This window comes from Podarcis melisellensis (assembly GCF_964234715.1).
Source record: "Podarcis melisellensis genome assembly, chromosome: 6".
Classification (NCBI taxonomy): Eukaryota; Metazoa; Chordata; class Lepidosauria; order Squamata; family Lacertidae; genus Podarcis; species Podarcis melisellensis.
In genome coordinates, this window is record NC_138538.1 from 35901401 (window position 1) to 35923924 (window position 22524).

Consider the following 22524-nt stretch of genomic DNA (forward strand, 5'->3'; position numbering starts at 1 on the left):
AGGGCTAGATACAGCTCGGTTCCATGTTGACTGTGCATGTAAAACCGGCATGTCACCCATTGACAAAAACCAAATCCAGAGTTTTTTAGCAAGTCTGCAACTAGGAAAGAAGTACACATAAAAATGATCCCGTTCAGGCAGTCGCATTGCAACACACAGCTTATTTACAAAAGAGTAGTCCCATTAAACTTAACTAGACTGCTCTGGGCCAAGCTTCCACCCTATGCATACTTTCTTAGGAGCAAGCCCCATTGTGTAGACATGCACAAAATATATAGGATTGCACTGTTAGTGGGGTGGCAGGTTACAGCCTGTGATTTCTCAGACAATGGCAAGCATTTTGCATTTCGAATAAAAGAACAAATACTCATTAATGCTTCAGTCTCATCTGTGCCAGGGCATAGAAGTGTGTAGCTTCCAAGAGTTCTAGCCAAGAGAATACAGTTTAAAATGTGTCAGACAGGACTGTCTGGATTCCTTTTAAGCCCACTGTAAATGTTAGGAGGGCAAAAGTTCAGCACTAGCTTTTACACTCAATAACAAAGTAGGATGACAAACAGGAAAAGGGGGAATCCAGGAGTAATCCCATAGGAGAAACCAAATGCGTAAAGGTGCAGGTGATTGTAAATAGTGAAAAGAGAAAATTGTTTCTTTCCTTTCTGTTGGTTCATAGGAGAGATGATGTTGCTTGACACAGAAGCAATGCTGTTGGGTTAGATTTTCAAAATCAAAAAATAGAGATATCTGGTTATGACAGTGTTTTGATAGTATCACATCTTTTTATGAGTTTAAATTGGCTTAAAAGTTCATTGAATCACTCTTCCTTTTCCTGGGAACTTTTCCTGGAAATCACAATTTTGTAAAGGGGGGGTAGAAATATCTTTTAGCTCATATCCCTATCCCCTGAACATCTCAGCTCTTAATTTTTTTCTTGCAGTGCTAATCAGGGCATCTATTTTATTGTCACACAATAATAAAGCCAGGACCATTTTACCAGTTGTGAAGGGGATTTGAATTACTGCAAGCAGTCATGAATCTGTGGAGAATGTGAGGATGGCTTAGCATGCCCTGACAGAAATCTGTGTAATGTCATGTGACAACAGACTCCTCTTATAAATGCTGCATGGAAATCTCTGGCAGCTCTCAGTTTGTTAGGGTGCCATTTGTGAGAGAAGCAACCTTCCAGGTCCTAATGTTTACCCAGGCAAACACTAATTACAGGTTACTGCCTGTTTGGCAAGTTACTGCCTGTTATCCTCAGTTGTGAACCGAAGGCAGATCCACACCAAACATTTAAAGCACTTCCAAAACACATTTAAAGTTGATTACCCTGGCCTGGAAAACCCAGAAACTGTATTAGTACTTTGAATTGCAGCTCTGTGAGAGCAAAACTACATTTCCCAGGATTCTTTGGGGAAAGTCATGTGCTTTACATGTGCATTGGGTGTGCGGAAAATGTTTGGCATGGACTGGCCCTAGAATCAGATCATTGGTCTCTCCTGCATATGAAGCTTTTAAACAGGGGTTGGATGGTCATTTGTCTGCCATTCTTTAGCTGTGATTCCTGCATTGCAGGGGTTGGGCTAGATTAGCCTTTGGGTCCCTTAAAACTCTATGATTCTATGTATTTCCATGAAGACTTTTTTTAATTCCTCCATTTGATGTGAAATTAGAACCTGAGAGAAACTGAAATTAAAAGAAGTTCTATCCCAAGTGTTAGGTGACATTTACAGCCTTGTTACTGCAGATAATAATAATAATAATAATAATAATAATAATAATAATAATAATAATAATAATAGAATGGCAGGCAGGGTGGGAAAAAGGCACAATCTTCACCTTTGCTTCAGGCAGCAAAATATCTTGTGCTGGCCTTGCTTTGACATAGATTCCTAGTGTACATCATTATTCCTCTTTGTTAGGATTCTTGCTCTGCGCTTGCAGTCATGGGACTGTTTTCTATCACATGATGGTGTAAGTTTTCATTGCACAGTGTGGGAAGTGATGGAGATAGGATGTTTTGGTGTTACTGTGTTCTATGAAGTGGGACTATTGTCCTTTGTTCTTCCTCTTTGCTGTCTGATGAGAAAGAAGAAGGAGCTAAGTCAGAATGGCCCAAGTGTATTATATGTAAATAAAGTAGATTAGCCAAAATGCTGTGCTGCTGAGTTTGTTACGCAAACTGCTAACACTCTGCTGTTCGTAAGCCTGCTAATGCCTTTTGGTATCAGTTGCTGTGATGTTCAGGCTGAAGAAAGCTTTTGAAACTCCCGAACGACAGACCAGGAGGGAGAGAACATGCCAGTTGGGCATGTGTCTCTGCCAGGGTCCTACACATGAGTAGGATGATCCTAACACTCTTTTCTGGTAAATGCTGCAAGAGTGGCAAACTGAGAAGAGAAGGAGGAGTTGGCAACTCCCAGGAAAAAAAAGCCTGAGCATAGACGTGGGGTGGGCCAATCTGTGTGTACCAGAAGATAAATGAGATTCTTTGCAAAGGAGGAGATGGCCGAAAATGTTTGAGAGCCACTGTTCTCAATTTTACCACAGAGTAATAGAGGGAATAATAATTATCTAGGCCCATTACTTTTTTGCTCTCTGAAGAGCCATACAGCTAATATGGAGACTTTAAAGCTTAGAGCAATACTTACAGGGAGAAGATGAAATGCTGCTCAGGAGATATATTTGAGCAGCAGATGGAAATTACCACCCCGATCCATCCTACCCTATTACATGAGTTTGCCTTCCTTTACAGGAAGCGAATACAGCTCCTTTCCCTTATCTTAGGGCTGGGTAAGGTGGGGGGAGTGAGAGAGAAAATGACATTCCATTTTGTCTCAGAAAACACACATTATTTAACTTATAAAATATTTAATCTAAGTAATTAATCCTCTCACGACAGCGCTATGCACATTTTTGCTGGCAATCTATACTTTGAAATGGCCTATAGTTACCACAAACTTTGTTTCTTTTTTTCCACATGAAATTAATCAGAGACTTGTATGCTGAATTATTCAGAAGCTGAGTGAAGCTTGCTTGCCGTAGCTTCCGGCAAGAAAAAAAAAATTGTGCTTCTTTCAAGTTTCTACAATACAATAACTTGAGTTCTCTAACGTGAGATGTAAGCGAGACGGACCTCCAACTGGCTTATCAGCTGACCACATGAGCAGTCATTTATTATTTGTATTGCTGTATATTATATTATTTTTCAGCTTGACTGATAATACTTAGCCATTTTTATTTGAAGCTGCAGGTTGTAGTGTTGTATACTTAACAATAAGAAAAGCAAATTGAAATGCAAAACTTAAACAAACCAGGATTCTCAATGTCAGTAAATAGATTTAAGTTAGATCCTCATCTAGGCTGATCTGGCCTTGTTTCTCTGTTTGTGTCTTTGTGTGTGTGTGTGTGTGTGTGTGTGTGTGTGTGTGTGTGTGTTTCATGCACGCTTGGGCACACAAATAGGTTGCATTGTTTGGTGCATTTTTAAACTGGAGAAAAGGACACCAAGGGAATAGGGGTGACATTTACAAAATTATGCATGGTGATGAAAAAGTGGGCTTTGAAATCTCTCTCTTTCCCACTTACCTTTCTCTCATATAACCAGATACAGATAGGTAGCCGTGTTGGTCTGCCATAGTCAAAACAAAAAAAAAATCCTTCCAGGTATCTGAAGAAGTGTGCATGCACACGAAAGCTCATACCAAGAACTAACTTAGTTGGTCTTTAAGGTGCTACTGGAAGGAATTTTTTTTGTTTTTTCATATAACCAGAATTATCCAATGAAGCTGGTTGGCAGGAGATTCAAGATATGCAGTATTTTTGTTTTTTACTATACAGCATAGTTTTGGAATTCACTGTCACAAAATGTGGTTATGCACTCTCCCCCCACTAGATATAGCAAGGTTCTGTGTGGTATGCTGGTCAGAAGTAGGTTTGAGTGAATCTTCCCATTTGGTTCTTCTCTGTTTTTTGGTTTTATAATCTTATGTTCAGTCCACCTCATCTTCACAACAGTTTGCATTCCCTCTCCCCACCAAAAAGTCATCCTGAAAACTCACCAGTAGTTTAGTGTGAATTTTTCTTAATATAAACAATTTTGTATGCCTAATATACACATTTTTTTGCAAATCATAGTTCCCAAATACTTATATTTCCCCTAACATAATGCATTTTTGTTTCTTTTCCTCACTGATATATTTATTGCTCCCACCCCATCCCAATTTTACCTTAAAATATGCATTTTTGTACTCATTCCTTGACTGGAGAGCATTGCAAAATTCAGAAAAGTGTGAATTTTGAAGGATGTTTGAGTTCTGTTTCACACAATGTTTCAGAAAGTGCAGATTAGGAAGGTTCACTTTTTAATGTGAACTGAATCTAATTTCTTTCCATGCCCTCTCAGTTTTAGATTTTTATAAAGGATTCTGACAAATTCAGGAAACATAAAGCTAGCAGCAGCTATTAGTCATGATTGACTGATCAATTTTATTTAAAATTACTTATAGCTCATTGTTCACACAATCCCAAAATGAGTGAGTGAAAATATTAAAATGCAATAAGATCATATTTCATTTAAATAAAACTTAAATAAAGTGATAACATGTTTATTGCAGGTGAGGCTCAGGATGCCACTGTAAGAAAAGTATTGCTGATGATCTTGACTTCTGGGCAGACATATAATGGAGAAGGCAGTCTTTCAGGTATCTCTGTCCCAAGTCATTGAGGGTTTTTCATATTACGACTCTTTAAATCTGGTTTGGTAGTGCACTGGCAGCCAGTGTGCTTCTTCCAACGTTGATGTAATATGTTGGTGGTGAGTTGCCCCCATGAACAGACTCATTGAAGCATTCTGCACTAGCTGTATCTTCTGACCCAAAGGCAGCTCCACATAGAGTTAATTCTAAGAATTCAGCTGTGAGACTACCAATGCATGAAATATAGTAGGCCATTCCTATGCAGGAACAGTCATAGGAGCCAAAGCTGGGACCAGGCACTCTTAGCTGTGGATGCCTTTGGGTCTCCATTGACAAAGATGGCTCAAAGAGCAGCCCAGACCTTTAAGCTGCTTGTTAAGGAGGAGTGCAACCCTATTGGTCAGCTCCCCAATTCCCAGACAAGGGAACCACCCACTCACAGAACCTCCCTCTTGTTGGGCTTCAATTTCCTGGGGCACATCCAGCCACTGCTGCGTCCAGCCACTGATCCAGAATCTACATAGCTTCTTCTGGTTCTTATCAGTTGGTGGTTTAGGGTTGATTCATTACTACACCATCAACTCTGAGAGTTTACTGCCTAACTGTTCTGCTATCACCCAACTTTGTGATGTCTTTGTAGCCCCAGAGCTGTAGCATTGTTTTCTATAGCTCCATAAGAAAGTTGTGAGAAATTATTTTCAAGTACAATGCTGGTGATAGAGCCACTGCTTTTAGCAGTCATATATTTGTTTAGGACCTGTTAGGAATGAAGCTAGTATGTAAAAAAATAAAAAAAGAATCCCCTCCATTTTTCTCATAGACAAGGTCAATGAATATTTCATGCTCTTAAACAAAACAGACATTTGTAAATCACAAAAATTATCACCTCTCTAGCATTCGTTTATACTGGTAAACTTTTCCTGTTAAATATTTAGAGATCTTTGACAGCACTTGTGTTTGGGTACAACAGCCTAAGCAAATGGTCTCTGGTGTCACTGTGAGCTTATCTATTGCTTATTGACAGCACAGCTGTACTCCCAATTTCTTTTGTATGTAAAGGGAAAATAAGAAGCTGCTATTTGACTTGCTGTGCCAGATCGCTGAAGAGTGAGGGATAAGACTTGGAGTCCAACCTAGGATGCTTTATTCATGCTATACATCAAAAAGCCCTCAAGGCGGATTACAAAATCAAATCAAAGATTTCCATAAAAATAAAAAAAGAATAAGAGGAGAAAGAACAAATGAAACCAGCAATAAAAACAGAGCCCCAATAGCAACATCCAAAATATCAGTCTACACAGGAACAACTGCTTGATCAACAATCAGCAAGTGTATCTGGCTTACATAGCTGAATTCAACTTGAAACTTGAAAGCAGAAGAAAGCAGAAGAAAATGATCATCTCTGCTAACAGCTTCAGGGCGTTGTCTGGTTCCAAAAAGAATAATAAAAATATAACAAGCACCACACTTGTCTGATTTAGTTCTTCCAAACCTAATTTTATCCAAATTCACCATAAGGCATCCTCTAGCCTCTTACTAGTATCACTTTATGTAAACATATATATCATGTATCTGAGCTGCTAATGATCCAAATGGTTTGGAATCAGACATGTTCGATTTCATGATGAGCAGCGAGTCTGTGAGGGATTAAAAAATGGGTCCAGGTAGAATTCCAGTGCTTGCATAGTGTGAGGGTGGGCTGGACACATTCATGCCAGTAGCAGGATGTGTGATAGACCTTGGAGCCACCTTCCTGGCACTAATGTTGCTGTTGTTTACTTGGATGGACTGGGGCAGGGTGGCAGTGAGGATAAGGTTACACAGGTACACAGGGAGGCATCCCACTGGTGCACCTCTGTGACCTTGACATGACCACCTGTCATGAGTTTCACAAGGATAGTTCCAGGATCCACCCCACCCCACTTGCTGCTACTGGTTGGTGCTCAATCCTTGCTACATTATAATCTTGGATTTCTCCGTTGATTAATGTGGAAAGCTCTCACTTCTGTTTCAAAACAACTTCTCAGGATGAACCAAGAATGGACCTATCCAGACAACAAGATGATTCTGTTTGTATTTTTTAAAAAATCTCTGTGTCTCTTTACTTTACTTTTCCAGATGGCCCATTTCATTCTTCTCCTCATCTGGTCCCCCCCCCCTCATTGCATGGTCATTGTGCTGTGTGTATATGTGTGATTTTGTGCTATTTTTTTTTTTAAAAAAATAAGCCAGTGATACCTCCCCTCTTGTGCTTGAATGACCCCATTTTGGCTACATATGTGAGGGCATATGAAGGCTTGAATCAAAAACAAAGAGAATGATACAAGCCGGCTATGGTTTTCTCCTTGTGATTCTTCCTCTGCAGGTTATAGAATCATAGAATTGTAGTGTTGGAATGAACCCAAAGAGTCATCTTGTATAAACCCCTGCAATGCAGGAATCACAGCTGAAGAATCGCTGGTTAAAAACCTCAAATGAAAGGCAGTCCACCCTCTTCTAAGGTAGTCCATTCCACTCTCGAACAACACTTACCATCAGAAAGTTCTTCCTAATGTTTAATCTCCTTTCCAGTAATTTGAATCTATTGGCTTGAATCCTCTGGGAGAAGAGAGAAAGCCTTGCTTAGAAAGATACATATAACACCTTTCTAAGCCTACATATTTAGTATACAGTTTAAACACACTTTTCTTTAGGAATAATCAAATAGCTTTTTAATGGGCCAATCAAGGTGCCAGTTCACATGTGCAAGACAGGCACATCCCCCACCCCTATACAATCCCGTTCCTTGGTGCGAAATTACATAGAGCAATGTAATGTGTGAACTGGCATGCTCTCCTGCTATCCCCCTGAGTATGTGTGTCTGTATGTGTGAAAACTGCAGAAGTGTGTGTCCCTATAGTACTTATAGTTTATGAGTAATTCACATACTCCATTCCTGCAAACAATCCTGTTTCCAAGGTCAGTTGAAGGAGATCAGATAGAAAGAGAGAGAGAAAGGCTGAGAAAATGATGAGCTAGTCCCTTAATCAAGCCAGAACTTAATTCTTTCTAAAGTGAAGTAAATAAATCTTTTAATAATCTTTAGGCACTCCTAATCTGAGTAACAGCTTTTCAGAAGTGTCACATCTACCTTTCTGAGCATACATTTATACCAAGGATAGTGATAGTTCTCTTGATTTTTCACACAATATGTTACAATTTCAAAGGGTTTTGATTTGTGCCAAGTCGCCTTCCACTCACAGTGTTAATGAAACTGGCCCAAAACAGGCATCCCGGGGAGTTCTGATCAGAGAGGTTGAGAGGTTTAGAAATACTGTTATCAAAACTTGCCCTTCTCAATTCCTTCCATGAACACAGAGCTCTTGTTCCATCCAGAGTCAACTCTTTTGATGTTATTTTATTCCCCCACCTCCAGGGTTTAATTTTTCTGCTGGGAAAAAAAATCTCTTTATCACTGCTTTTAGATGGAGAAGTCATAGGGAGAACTAGACTGTCAAAGGAAGAAAAAAAAGCTTTCTATTTTGTTAGGTATGAGCAGAGCCGCAGTGCCCTTTCTTTTCTTCCTTGCAGTTTTCTTTCTAAACTTGTTTGTGTCTTCTGGTTAACATATGGAATAAGTTCACAGAAGGCCTGGTGATATGATTTTTTATCTTGACACTATACTGAGAAAGAAAGAGGTCATAGCTCAATGTGGTGTAGTGGTTAGAGTGTTGGACTAGAACCTGGAAGACCAGGGTTCAAAATCCCACTCAGTCATGAAGCTCGCTGGGTGACCTTGGGCTAGTCACTCCACTCTCAGTCTAACCTACTTTATAGTATTGTCGTGAGGATAAAAATGGGGAGAAGGAGAAGTTTGTATGCCACCTTGAGCTCCTTGGTGGAAAGATGGAATATAAATGTAATAAACAAGCATACAAACACTATTCATATCCAGGGTCATAGGTTCAATGCCTGGTACCTCTGGCTGAAAGGATCAGACATCAGTTGATAGGAAAGGGCCTTTTCTTTGCTAGAGAGCCATGGAACTTGTGATCCTCAAGCTGCAACTTCCATCACCCAAGACCATTGCCCATAATGAACATAAGAACATAGGAAGAACCTGCTGGATCAGGCCAATGACCCATTTAGTCCAGCTTCCAGTGCTCGCAATGGAAGCAGAGCATAGCCATCATGGCTGGTAGCCATCGATAGCCCTCTCCTCTGTGAATTTGTCAAATCCTCTCTCAACGCCATCCACATTGGTGGCTTCCTGGCGGAGTGAGTTCCATAGTTTGACTAGGTGCTGCATGAAGAAGTACTTTCTTTTATCTGCCCTGAATCTTTCAACATTCAGCTTGTTATAAGCGGACTCATAAGCATAAATCCTCATGAATGGATAATAAAAATGTTATCTGGTAGGGCAGATCATATATATATTCTGTAGTCCAGTGTCTGCTGGTGTCAACCACACATTTCTGAGCAAATGAGCATGTAGCTGGAAAGATTATCTCAGGGACAAACAACCAAGAGCAAAGTGGTCCAGGTTCCTGATGGTCTGCTTACTAGTTCCACCACCATAAACAGTAATCTGGAATTCAATATACTTGAGTCGGCATGATTCCCACAGTCCATCCCACAGTGTACAGGCCCTCAGCATTATCAGTTCATTGAGTACCAAAATAATTAAAAATACACCAAAATGCATCCAGGCCCATGAAAAGAGTTAGATGCAAAAGCCATCAGCTTTGTTATGCCTTGTCTGAACATTGCGTGCAAGGAACTCATTGCAGCTTTCTGGTACAGTAACAGGAAGCTCTTTAATGACAGAATAAATGATATCAGCACCATTGCCACTAACAAGATTTTATGGAGAAAATGCACACACTTGCTCTGTTTAATAGATGTTTGTTCATTTTGGAAGCTGATTTTAATGTAGATTTCTTAACATTATGCTAGTCACGGATGATGCAAGCAGCAAAATATCCCCATTCCCTTCAGCATTGCTCACAAGCACAAGTTTAATTCAGGAATTTGATAAATGGAAAAGCTTTCATTTAAAAAAAAATAAGAAGGCAATATATATATATATATATATATATATATATATATATATATATATATATATGAGAGATAATGAATGGCATCTGTTAGCTGCTGGGGGCACTGATATAATGTTATGAGAAGCATAATGATTCCTTGGCTTGGAGTTCAGGAATGGATATTAACTTTTAGGAAGGAATTCATTCCCTCCACTTATGGTATGAATGTATTTCTCCAAGGTGCATTTGTCTCCTTTTCACAGAGTAAATTTATTTGCTGTTGTAGGAGGAATGGAATCACATGTGCACTCAATATGCATCCTTTGCCATCACAGACTTTTAAGTCATTTCCTTAACTCCGTTGCTTTCCATTAGACTTTATCTGCCCCAAGTACAGCTGTTTGCCTTCCCCAAAGACTTCTATTTTTCTTCTGTCGTTTGCATCAGAGGTTTTCCCCATTGGTGGAAGAAATAATTACAGTTCCATCAAACAAATAAGCTGCAACAAGGAAGAAACAAAGTTTGAAGGGCAATATACTACAAATGCAATTTGTGACATTAAGGTTTTTTTAAAATAATAATCATATCCATTGGCATCATTCACGAAAGAGATAACCACTCCACCGCCTCTTAGAGTGTCATACCTGAGACTTCCACTTGAAGGGAGGGGTAAGGGGACAGCACTCTGTTGTCAAGAAGAGTTTGGATTTGATATCCCGCTTTATCACTACCCGGAGGAGTCTCAAAGCGGCTAACATTCTCCTTTCCCTTCCTCCCCCGCAGCAAACACTCTGTGAGGTGAGTGGGGCTGAGATACTTCAGAGAAGTGTGACTGGCCCAAGGTTACCCAGCAGCTGCATGTGGAGGAGCGGAGACACGAACCCGGTTCACCAGATTACGAGTCCACCGCTCTCAACCACTACACCACACTGGCTCTCTACCTGCTCTCTGGGAGGGACACTTCCCTGCCAGATAGTTAACTCTTTATTGTTAAAGACAACACTGTTGCTTCTACAGTTCTGGATACCTATGCTCACCAATCTAAGGTCAAGGCAGCTATTCCCAGGTCCATGCTTTGTGCAGAAGTTGCAGCATCTGGGGACCACTCCCCCTCCACCAGTTTATGTGGCTTCCCCCGATGGGCTTCACATATGCATCTGAAGACTGCCTGTGCTCTCCCCATTTCATCTATCTCCTTGTTCTGGGAGACAGTGATGCAAAAGGGTGGGGATGACGATGACACCCAGCTCTTCACTTGCCTGGCCTGCCTCTTCCTCCTCTTCCTCCAGCTCTGAAGCTTCCCCTGTAGTTAATATAGTTGTGTCTATATATTATATGTATTAAATGTCTATCTCATGAGTCTTCATCCTGGGGTGTGTGCCCAGTGTCTTCGTCTATGATTTTGATCATTTTCAACTAGAAGCTCATCCACTGCTCTGCTGAAAGAACTGCAGCCTACTCTCTCCCCCTCTCCATTTTGCAAATCAAGTTCTCGTGGTAATTTATGAACCGAAATGGCCAAAGGAAAATGAAGCCATAAATAAACCTGAAAAGCCATAGAAGTGAAGCATATTGAAATGCCACCCTAGCTGGCACCCTAGCTGACCAAATACATGGAACATTCTACAGAAGATGGTCATGTGTGTGAAACACTGGGATTCAAAGATCTATTGTGACTTGGGCAGATAAAACTGCTCAGCGTCTCTCTGCAAGGTTTTCTGTGAAAGTCCTTCTATCCTTGAAACAACTGCACTACCACTTATTGTATTCTCCCAATACGGAAATAGCACTCCTTTTTGTAGTGGAGAGAAGGTAGGTAGGTAGTGACTTAACTTAGTTTTTGAGAGAAAAGGGTGGATAGATATGGTGGCAGCAATCCCGGCAATTTATAGTTTAAAGTACAGATTGATCATGTCTCTTTTCTTCAAGGGTATTAAACTTGGATGTTGCCATTACAATACCTTGGAACCCCATGTAAGCCCCTCCTGGATTCCATGATAGAAGAAAGGAAGGATATAAACATAAGAAAATTAATAAATGGAGTGAATTACCTAGCTTTTAATAGGTTCGCCTAAAAAGTCATGCTTTCAAATCCCTCTCAAATGCTGATAAAAGTATAAGGGTTCTGAAAAAGATGGCATGACTCTTGCTGCCCCCTGGTATGACATACAGTTTTGATTCTATAGACTCAGGGACAAAAGGTGCTCCTTATGCTACACAGCCATCCTTTTAATGTAGAAAGGGGGAAGCTTGCTCACCATGGATTGACTCTGAAATGAATCAAATCATTTCTGGGGGAGAGGGGGGGGGAGAACAGATATACTATTTCCTGAGTCAATCCATTGTTCAAAACCACCACCACCCCGCCCTTCAAAATGCAATTCTCCCTTCTTCAAGACTTAACTGGTAGTGATGGGAGCAGCAGTATGACATGTGGGGTGAAGGGTGAAGATAAAATGGGGCTGTGTCTCCCTTGCCAGTGTCCCAGTACAATTAAGGGACTTATAAAGCTCACCTCAGTCATAAGGCAAATTTTATGAGCCCCACAATTCTTAAGGTGAGTCCAAACCAGAGCTTTACAAGCTGATTCCAAGCTCAGCTAGTTTTGCCAGAATCTCTGCCTTCTCTTTTCCTAATCTGGCTGATTAGGGAAGGCAAGGAGGGCATGACAAAAAACTCAGAGATTGAGGAAAGGTATTTCTGTGGGGTCTGGAATGCTATATTTTCTAACTTATTTGGACACAGCACTAAGGACACAGCACTAAGCAGTCACGAATGCTTGAATAGGCAAGTTCTCATCTGCTTGATTCTAGACATCTGCCCACTCTTTTTCCTGTCTCTATCCATTCCCTACCATGTTTTGATTATACCTGTAACTTTTCCCTCAGGGCATATGGTGCAGTTGACATGTTTGTCTTCATGCCTCATGCCTTTTATTTCTTTGTTACTTCCCTGCATCAGTGATTTATAATCCAAACTTGTGTTTGGTTTTATGAGGAAACCTAGCTGAAGATAATGCAAAAGATTATGATCCAGTTTGGGGGGAAAACAAGCCTTGACAAAATGCTGAATTTTAGCACTGAGCAGTAAGCTGCTAAGCCAGCAAACAAGAGAAGAAAATGGGTTCACTGACTTGTGAAAGCCCCAGAGCTGGTTTTGGAATTTGCAATCAGTTTGTCACTGAAGCTCAGTCTGTCAAGCAACATGTGCCTTTGAGATGAAATGTGAAGATCTCGGTAGGGCAGGCGGTTGGCAGCCCCCCCCCCCTGCCAGCTTTTGTCACTCTTTTAGCAGGGGAATGCAAGTGGGAAACAATGTTGCCCAGTGAAGAGAATGATGGACTTTGGAGAGCAGACCAAAGTGTGATGACCTCTTGGTCAGCCAAAAACTAGTCACACTCTCAGCCTCAGATCATCCAACTGGGGAGGGGGGGGAGAATATTAGTGACCTGCCTCACAGGTTTTCCCACTCTGTTATAAGGACAGAAGCTATACAGTAAGGTTCTAAATGGATGATTCAGTCTAGCACAATAGCAATTGTTCTACCAGAGCAAACATTTCAGCTTTCTGGATGCAACCATTCCTGTTTCCTCCCCCACATGCTGTTCTCCTTATGCCCCCTCACCCTGAGCCAATAGGAAGTGTGGTGAGAGTAGAGGGGAGGCAAGCCCCATTGTGCTAACAGAAGTCCTTCCATGGGCTTCTGCTACTAGAACTCATTAGCTGAATCCAGCCCTATGGAATTTTATGAGGGAGTAAGGAGAGGCCAAGGGAAAAATGGGGAGAAACGTTAGGGGTGTAGAGACTGTGGAAGAGACTGCCATGAAGGGAAAGGGATGGAAAACTAAGGAAATATAGGCCTGACCAGAAGGTGCACCAACCCCAAAGTTGCATGAAAATGAAAATTCTGCTGAGTGCAGTTTCTCTCATCGGTGAAGGTTTGGCTTATGACTGACAAGCCGTAAGGCGTTTCCCTCTCCTCTCCTTTGAATCTTGCACAGGTCTTCTGTTCCTTTCCTCTTTAAAACATGAGACTACTGAGGAAGGGAACCTCTGGGGCAGAGTCACTGAGGCCGAAACGATCATCAGGAGGAGCATCCTCTGCTCTTCATTGACGGAAATTACATGTGTCATTTGAATGCTGTTGGGCAAATGTCAGAAGAATAAAATATTGGAGGGGGTAGGAGGGAGAGAAATTCAAATTATGCTAATTAGTTTCACCAATTCAGGGAAATTAAAGTGACTAAATAATTTACCTCTAAGGAGGTCTGTGTCTTGTCCTTCAGTTTTTGCTCATCAGCAAAAACAAAGAGGCAATTTCTTACACCAGTGATTTGGTTGTATTCTGCAGGGAGGGGGAAAAACAACTGCAAGGAGAGAGAGAGAATGAAAAAAAGAATCCTCTTAAGATTTATAGTCTGCAAAACAGAAAGGGAGTTACTGAGTGAGTGAATAGAAGAGCAAGGATATATTAATATCTTTTTCCCAATGGGAAGCAAAGAGGCATATAGAAACCGTAATGATTAGCGCATTGCAGCATTCCCCCCCCCCGCCATAAAAGTTGCACTCAGTCCTCTCCCACCACCTGACTGCCTTTGGGAGAATTGCATGATTTTTTGAATTCTTCATTTATGCAATGGAGGAATCAGCCATTTTCTTCCTAACAGGAGACCTGTGGGAAATAAATGAATTAGTAGCAGCAGTGGTTGGCAGTGAGGTGGTGGTGCTCATCTGGCCCCTCATCACCCATGTCACTGCTGCTTACTGAGGGGTATAGGAAGAGGGGGTTAGGTGACAATGAGGTTGGCATAGTGCAGACACACCTTATGTTTGCACCACACTGGCACTGCTGCCAGTCTTGTTTATTTCACAATATTTCCACTTTCGTTTGCATTCAAAAAAAGAGATCCTCACAAAAATTCATCAGCACATTAGTCCAAAGTTCTTCTAATGTACACATTTTTATGCATTCTTTCATAATATGCATACCTTTGCAATGCAGTTTTCCCTAAAATAATGCATTTTAGATATTACTTTCACAAATAGATGCATTTTATGCAAATTGTACCCTAAGATTGTGCATTTTGTACATGTGACCTGGCTGGAGAACAACATCGCAAAATTCAGTGAAGTGCAGCTTTTGAAAGGTGGCCTTGTTTTGGATCACATAATGTTTCAGAAAGTGTGAATTAGGTAGGTTTGTCTTTCAAGGCAAACTGAATTGGATTTCTTCCCTCTCTCACTAGCACCAGCCAGCCTTTTCCCACCTTCCCACTCTTGCTCTGTTTACTATATTGCCCAATGAAGAGTTCTGAGACCTGAAAACCTCCACACTATGTTGAGGCATGTTGGTTGACCTATTAAAGGCATTACCCTAAAATAGAGTTTGGCATTTGTTTTATTTGTGACATTTGTATCCTACCTTTCTTCCAAGGAGCTCAAGGTTTCATGCATGATCCTCCCTCATTTAATAATAATAATAATAATAATAATAATTTTATTATTTCACCCTGCCCAACTGGCTGGGTTTCCCCAGCCACTCTGGGCAGCTTCCAACAAAAGATTAAAATACATTAAAACATCAGTCATTAAAAACTTCCCTCACAACAACCCTGCGATATAGGTTAGGACTGATATCTGAAGATTGTTCCACACTTCATGTAGAAATTGTACTATTCCTACAGAAAAGGGGGGTAAACACTTAACTTATTAGACAATATTTTGGTACACACTCCATTTTAAAAAACAAAATAAAACATTTCCAGCTTCACACTGAAACTTGCATTTCCTCATTCATAAGCTTGTACCACTATAAACAAAAGCCTGTGTTGCTAAGAACTAAATTAATCTCTCCTTAAATGCAGGCTAAGGACCTTCTGGTAATATTATAAGTTCATTCTGCTTCTGAAGACAAAGCAGTTGAAGTGGAGGTAGGTGGGTTATATTGTTCTCATATCCACATGCCCCTTTTTGATCCGTGTGATCTTGGCAATGTGCTGGTGACACTGCGCAGCAGATTTTCTGTGGCTTTCAGCCCTGTTATGGCACCTGCTGTGCAACATGTCACAGCTCTGCCAGGCAGAAAAAGGAAGGAAATTATTCTGCCTCCTCTGAGTTCACTGCTCTGACTCCTTTCTTCATTTCTTGTTTATGCTGATAGCTCTTCCTATGCATTTCCTTTATCACTTCACCCTCCTTGTAGAACAAGAGTGGGAGAACCTCCCACCCACTCCCTCTCCAAGGGCCACATTTCCACAAAGATAATGTCTTAAGGGCCACGTGGTGGGCAGATGTGGAGGCCAAGGTGGGTGGGGATATCTCATGTGAAATTCCATCCAATTTTTTATTTAAAATCATAGATGGATGCGGAAACATGGTGAAGTGGAACAGATTTATGAAGGTACTCGTGCAAAAGTGACACAAACTAGAAACAAACTGATCCATCCATCTCTACTTCCGATTCACCGATTTACTTCCGATTTAGTAGGGATCACTCTGGGTATCAACAGAATTACTGGCAAATAGTTTGCACGATCTGAATTCACTGGACCTACTGAATCCCATCACCTGATTTTCTTTCAAAATAAACTCTATATTTGTTATTGCACTTTTATTCCCTATGTTCTCCAAGGACCTCAAGGTGGGACATGCAGCTGTTCTCCCCCCCCCCCGCCCAGTTCTGGCACCTCTCAGATGGGCATCATTGCCATTCTAAGAGAGCAAGGGAGGTGTTCATGATGAGTTCCGACAGCTCTTTCTCTAGAAAAATAGCACTGGTCAAAAACCATGCATTTGAGCCACGGGGGACCATCAACAGAGACCCCTCTTAAGATCTCAGTGGTTGGGCAGGGAGATAAAAGATCAGGTGGTCTTTAAGATATCCTGAGCTCACATTGTTAATGGCCTTGTAAATTAATACAAGAGCCTCGTCTGTGACCATTGCCTATGCCAGCTGGGGCTAATGGGAGCTGAAGTCCAAAACAACTGGAAGGCACTGTGTCGGCTAACCCTGATCTAATCACTGCACCAAGCAGTCTGCAACTTGTCCAGATGGAACACAAAAGACACTTCCCCAAAGTGTTAAGACCATGGAGCACTGCTGCCAGTTAGCATACACAGTGCTAGACTGGATGGAGTGATGATATAAGCCCACTTTATTAGTTGAGGTTACAGGCAAATAAGTTTAGTTGAGGTTAGGGAGAATTGGGCTTGTGGGCATTGCATTCCTTCAAGTCCAAGGATTGATTTTGTCATTATTCCTTATTGGACAGTGCTACTACCAAGCCACAGCCCTTGGGCTGCAGTAGGTTGAGCCAAAGTGCTCATTATAGATTAGCCCCATCATCCTCTTAAACTCAGATCTGTCATCTGAGACAGCCAGTAGTTCACAACTGGGATTGAATCCTTCTACCAATAAACATCCCACACTGTGCCAATTGACTGTAAGACAAATAACTTCCAAACCGCCCATCTGACTCCTGCAGAGAGGGAGCCAAGAACTATGAAGGGAGTTTGGGACATCTTCACTTTATTAATCGGCGTTGTTAAATTCTATTTCTAAAGGAAAACCAATGCAACCCTGCCAGCAGCGGCCAGTCCTTTTATTGAATGCAAAATCAATATGGCGCCAAGTGGTTTGGGATGTCATTAATCAGAAAACTGGCATGTGGGCACTGAGAGGTAATAACAGTGCCATGAGCCCACCGTGCACCTGTGGAGCTGTGAAGCAGGACTCTGGCTAGTCCTAATTACTCCTTGGGACAGTGTTTACTTTAGGACTGCTTTATAGGCCAAATCCCCAGCTGTTCCTAGCTGTTTCCATGTCACAGGCATTGCAGTCTGTGCTCAGATGGTAAAGTAATTTTGCCCAGTGTCTAAAGATCAGCCCACAGCTTCAGTCGGCAGCTCTGAGAGTCCACCTCTGTTTCCCTGTACTGGAACCTCTCTTGTTTCCCTCTGGGTTGTTCTTGGGTTAATTTCATTATTTCTAGTGAATCCAAAGTAAAAAAAAAATGTGGACATATATAGAAATGTAAATAAAAGCCCAATGGCATAAATTGTACATCTTATAAATTGGGGGTTGGAGGAGCTCATTACAAGGGGGGAAAAGCACATTGTATTTTTTATCTGTTGGTTGTTTTGCATGTTTTTTCCTTGTTTATTTAATATGCGGTACTTACTTTAGTGTTTGTGAATAGGTTTGAATTATTGGATAATGATCCATAAGTCGCTATCAACTCTCAAGGTTCTCTGCTGTGTTGCATCGGTCGATCATACCACTTATTTTCAAAATTGACATTCTTTAACATATGTGGGAAATAATAATGATCCTGTAACCATCACACTTTGCCTAATAGGTTATTATTGTGTTGGTCATCTAGTCCCGCCCGATCATCATCAACTATAAACATAAATAACTAAAATAATTGTGAAATTTTGTTTTATCCAAAGAGGAGGAGAAGGAGAATAAATCCAATTTCTGAAATAATTAAATGCAAGGAGCACCTCCTATACCCATGTCAATGGAAAAGTCTACTTACAAAAAAATAAATAGCAGACATAATTCAGGAAGGGAAAGTAGCAGAGTAAAATAAAAATACCATTTCCAGAAAGCTGTGTTGCCAGTGAAGTGATCTCTTTTGCTTCCCACCAGATATCACGAGGGACGCAGGTGGCGCTGTGGGTTAAAGCCTCAGCGCCTAGGACTTGCCGATCGAAAGGTCGGAGGTTCGAATCCCTGCGGCGGGGTGCGCTCCCGCTGCTCGGTCCCAGCGCCTGCCAACCTAGCAGTTCGAAAGGACCTCCGGGTGCAAGTAGATAAATAGGGACCGCTTACCAGCGGGAAGGTAAACGGCGTTTCCATGTGCAGCTCTGGCTCGCCAGAGCAGCGATGTCACGCTGGCCACGTGACCCGGAAGTGTCTCCGGACAGTGCTGGCCCCTGGCCTCTTAAGTGAGATGGGCGCACAACCCCAGAGTCTGTCAAGACTGGCCCGTACGGGCAGGGGTACCTTTACCTTTACCTTTAGATATCACGAGGAGCAAAATGCTATGCTCCTGAAGTTTGTTTTCAAATTATGGTCATGGAGGATTCCAAAACAGCCCACATTTCCCAAAATGCAGTTTCCATGGGTAAACCAGTTTTGCCCCCCTTTCTTCTCTCATTGAAAATCATCTTAGAATAGTTTATTTATTAGGGGAGAATTGGGGTGAAGCTAAAAGCAGTTTGTTAAAGATTTAATGAGGCTTTACAATTGAGAAACATAATTGCTGCAGAAGCTCAGGTTTTCATAGATTAAAAATTAAAGACCAAGCAGCTTGTCATAACTTGCTTGTTCTGCAGTAAATTTTTATTGGAGCAGCTAATTTTATTTGGAATGCCCTCCTCTGGAGCCCTTTGTACCTTTGGGTGCATGAATCTTTAAATACAAATATGATTGAATAAATTGCTGAATCAGGTAGAAGGGGCTGGAGCAGAAAACAAACCCTGGCAGCAGGTGGTATTTTAGCTTATGTCCCATCCCAGTCTGTTAACTGAGAGTGATTTCTCATGACAGAAACCTGAGCTAAAAATACATACACAACATGCTACATGAGTTGGGAAATCTGCATGCACATAATTTCTAAGGCCCCCTTCAAAAGGACACAAGCCAAGACAAACAGATTTTGTTGTATTTTTAGCAACCAGTCATCATGCATGGATAGTGCCATATTTCAGAGGCAACTGGGTGGGAAAGGATCAGGTCCTCTCCCTTCTTGATGCATCACAAGGCATACAATTACTATATTGTATGGGAAAACATTTGGTAGGATTCAGACCAAGTTAGTTGCACTCAGTTCCCAATTAGATCAATGGGACCTAGGCTGTCATCATGACTAACTTTTCACACGGATTTCAATGGGATCTAAGTTGGATACACCATTAATTCAATGGGGTTTCATTTTTCAATGAGTTTTTAAGAAAACACATGTTTGTTGCATGCTCTGTTAACTACAGCTGAGGATCTGAGAAGATTTTCTTTGTGTTTTATCAATGGCAAATTTCAGTGTGTCTCCAGCCAATTCAGAAGTCTGCCAAGGTAGCTTCATTTTGTTTAACAGTATCTGTTTTTAATTATAGGTGTTCGATTGAAAGACACAATGAATCAGTGTACTGTGAAGAGATAGATCCATTTAAAGTGAGATCACAACAACCTTCCATCTGCATCAAAGCCTTCATATATAGGGTGATATGTAACAGCCTGCCTGTCTGCAAACCTCTACGGAATAAAAGCAAATGGTTTCCATGAAGCCAATTGTGAAGTCAGAAAGGAGGAATTTGACTTCAGACTGCAAATTACAGCAGATGCAAATGACACTTTTTCCATGTAAAAAAAGAGGGAGTTTATTTCAAACTAAGCATCTTCAGAATATAATTTTAAAATGTTGATATAAGGAATGAGAAAGTAGGAAGTATCATTTCCGAATGAAGTATCCTTTTCATAAACAGTGGTAGGTTTCAGGGGCTGATCTACTAAACAAATTAGGTGCAGCAAATGTGTGCACAACTGCAGACACCTACAGTCATTAGAACCACAGCTGTTATTCATACACAGTTTTTATTGCCAGAAAAGATGAACAAACAGGATGAGGTGGGAGATTTGAGTTCATCTTCAGCAAACAGCTCATCACAAAGTCTGTCTCTCACAGTGCTCAATTCAAATCCCCCTTTGCTTCAGTTGTTTGTAGAAGGAGCTACGTAACTGTATGTGTTGGATCTCAATATTTATAGTTAGAAACACACAAAAGTGAAGCTTTGAAAACATGTCTGTCATTTGCAATAGATTAACAAAGCCTAACCTACTTAATGAATAAAGCCATGAATCAGCTTTTGCTGATATATATTATTGACTCACACACCCTCGTCTCTCATTGCATTACCTGAAAGTACAAGATGAGGATGCTTCATAAACAATGACATTGTAAAAATAAAATAAAATAAATCTTATGTGGTTAAACATGTATCTGCAACTCAACTTGGTTTTAAAGTTGAGTCTTGAATATGATTCTGCTCAGAAAGCATATTTGGCTTTTCCAAATAAGGGCACAAGAAGAGCCTGCAGAATAAGGCCCAAAGCCCTTATAGACTGGCATTCTGTTGGCACAGTCGCCAACTTGAGGTGGTTTGGGCATGCTAAGATATTACAAGCCCATGAATGGAGTTCAGAGCATGATGATTCTAGATCGTAGGGTTACTCATTTAATATTTTGATTCAGTAATGCTTCCCAGCTTATTCAGAAATGTAAAATATACTTTTATGTCACCCTCAAATAAGGTATTATCTGTAAAGCTAAATGATTGTTCTCCTTATAATTTGTCTAAACTAACTGTGGTCAGTTATCTGCCACGTACCACTTGTGAGTCACAGTGTTATTTTATCCATGCTTCAATGACTCCAAGAGGGAATAAAACACTAGGTTATGTTTCCACCCCCACCTCTTTCTCTGGTACATGAACTCAATCTATAATGAAGAGCAAAGTTATTAACTTCTAATTTACTTTAACTTGGTGTCTGAAGCAGGTGTCCCTCACAGTCAAATCAATAAGACTTATCTAAATTTTAAGGCTTACTCAAACTTCATGGGGTAATATATTATTATTATTTTTTTTGCCTTTCTAGATCTACTCACAGTTATTCATGTATTAATATATTGCTGATCATAGGCTTGTTCCTAGATGCCCACCAGAATTGCAGAGGTTCCTGATTATAGGCATATCTATGACCGGGCTAACCTGTGACCCTCCAACTCCTATCAGCCCCAGCCATTGCAACAAATGGTCAGGGATTATTGAAGTTGCAGTTCAGCAACATATGGAGGGATTCAGGTTAGCAAGCCCTAGACAGTGAATCTCAGGTCTTCTCTTGGGTCAGTCTGTAAGGAAGAACTAGAAAGTATTTCTGTGTGTCGCCGGATACATTAAAACTGCCTTATCTTCCCTTGTTGGCTTTTAAAAGTCTCAGCCCTTGATGTCCATTGTTCTCCAGTGCATAGAAAAACACACTGTGGAATGAGTGTGTGCAGTTGCGCAGCATAAAAGTAATAGATTTTGGGGAGTTTTAAACCACAGAGCGTAGGACTTGCCGATCAGAAGGTTGATGGTTCAAATCCCTGCGACGGGGTGAGCTCCCATTGCTTGGTCCCAGCTCCTGCCAACCTAGCAGTTCACGAGCACATCAAAGTGCAAGTAGATCAATAGGTACCGCTCAGGCGGGAAGGTAAACGGTGCTTCTGTGCGCTGCTCTGGTCCGCCAGAAGTGGCTTAGTCATGCTGGCCACATGACCTGGAAGCTGTACGCTGGCTCCCTCAGCCAATAAAGCGAGATGAACGCCGCAACCCCAGAGCCGGCCATGACTGGACCTAATGGTCAGGGGTCCCTTTACCTTTACCTTTACTACCACAATTAAGATGTTGCAGTATATGAGATAGATGGAAAAGTCTGTGGCTTTCCCAGCAAACAAGAGGCTGGTAAACCTGAACTTCTGGCAGTTACTTGCTCAATTTGTTTATATAAAACTACTAAATTTAGAGTTTCAAGTGTTCCCTCTAAGATTTCCTTAACATATCTCAGTACTCAGGAATATCCTCTAACCATTTAGGAGATGTAGAGCGCATGATTTCCATGCATACATTCCAGTCTTAATCCATCATGGCTTCTCAAGTGTCAGGATACCAGATAGCAGTGATAGAAGAGATCACTACCCCAAATCCCAGCAATCCACTCTCCTCCATCAAAAACTTGTTTGTTTTGTCTTTCTTCCTAATGTTCTT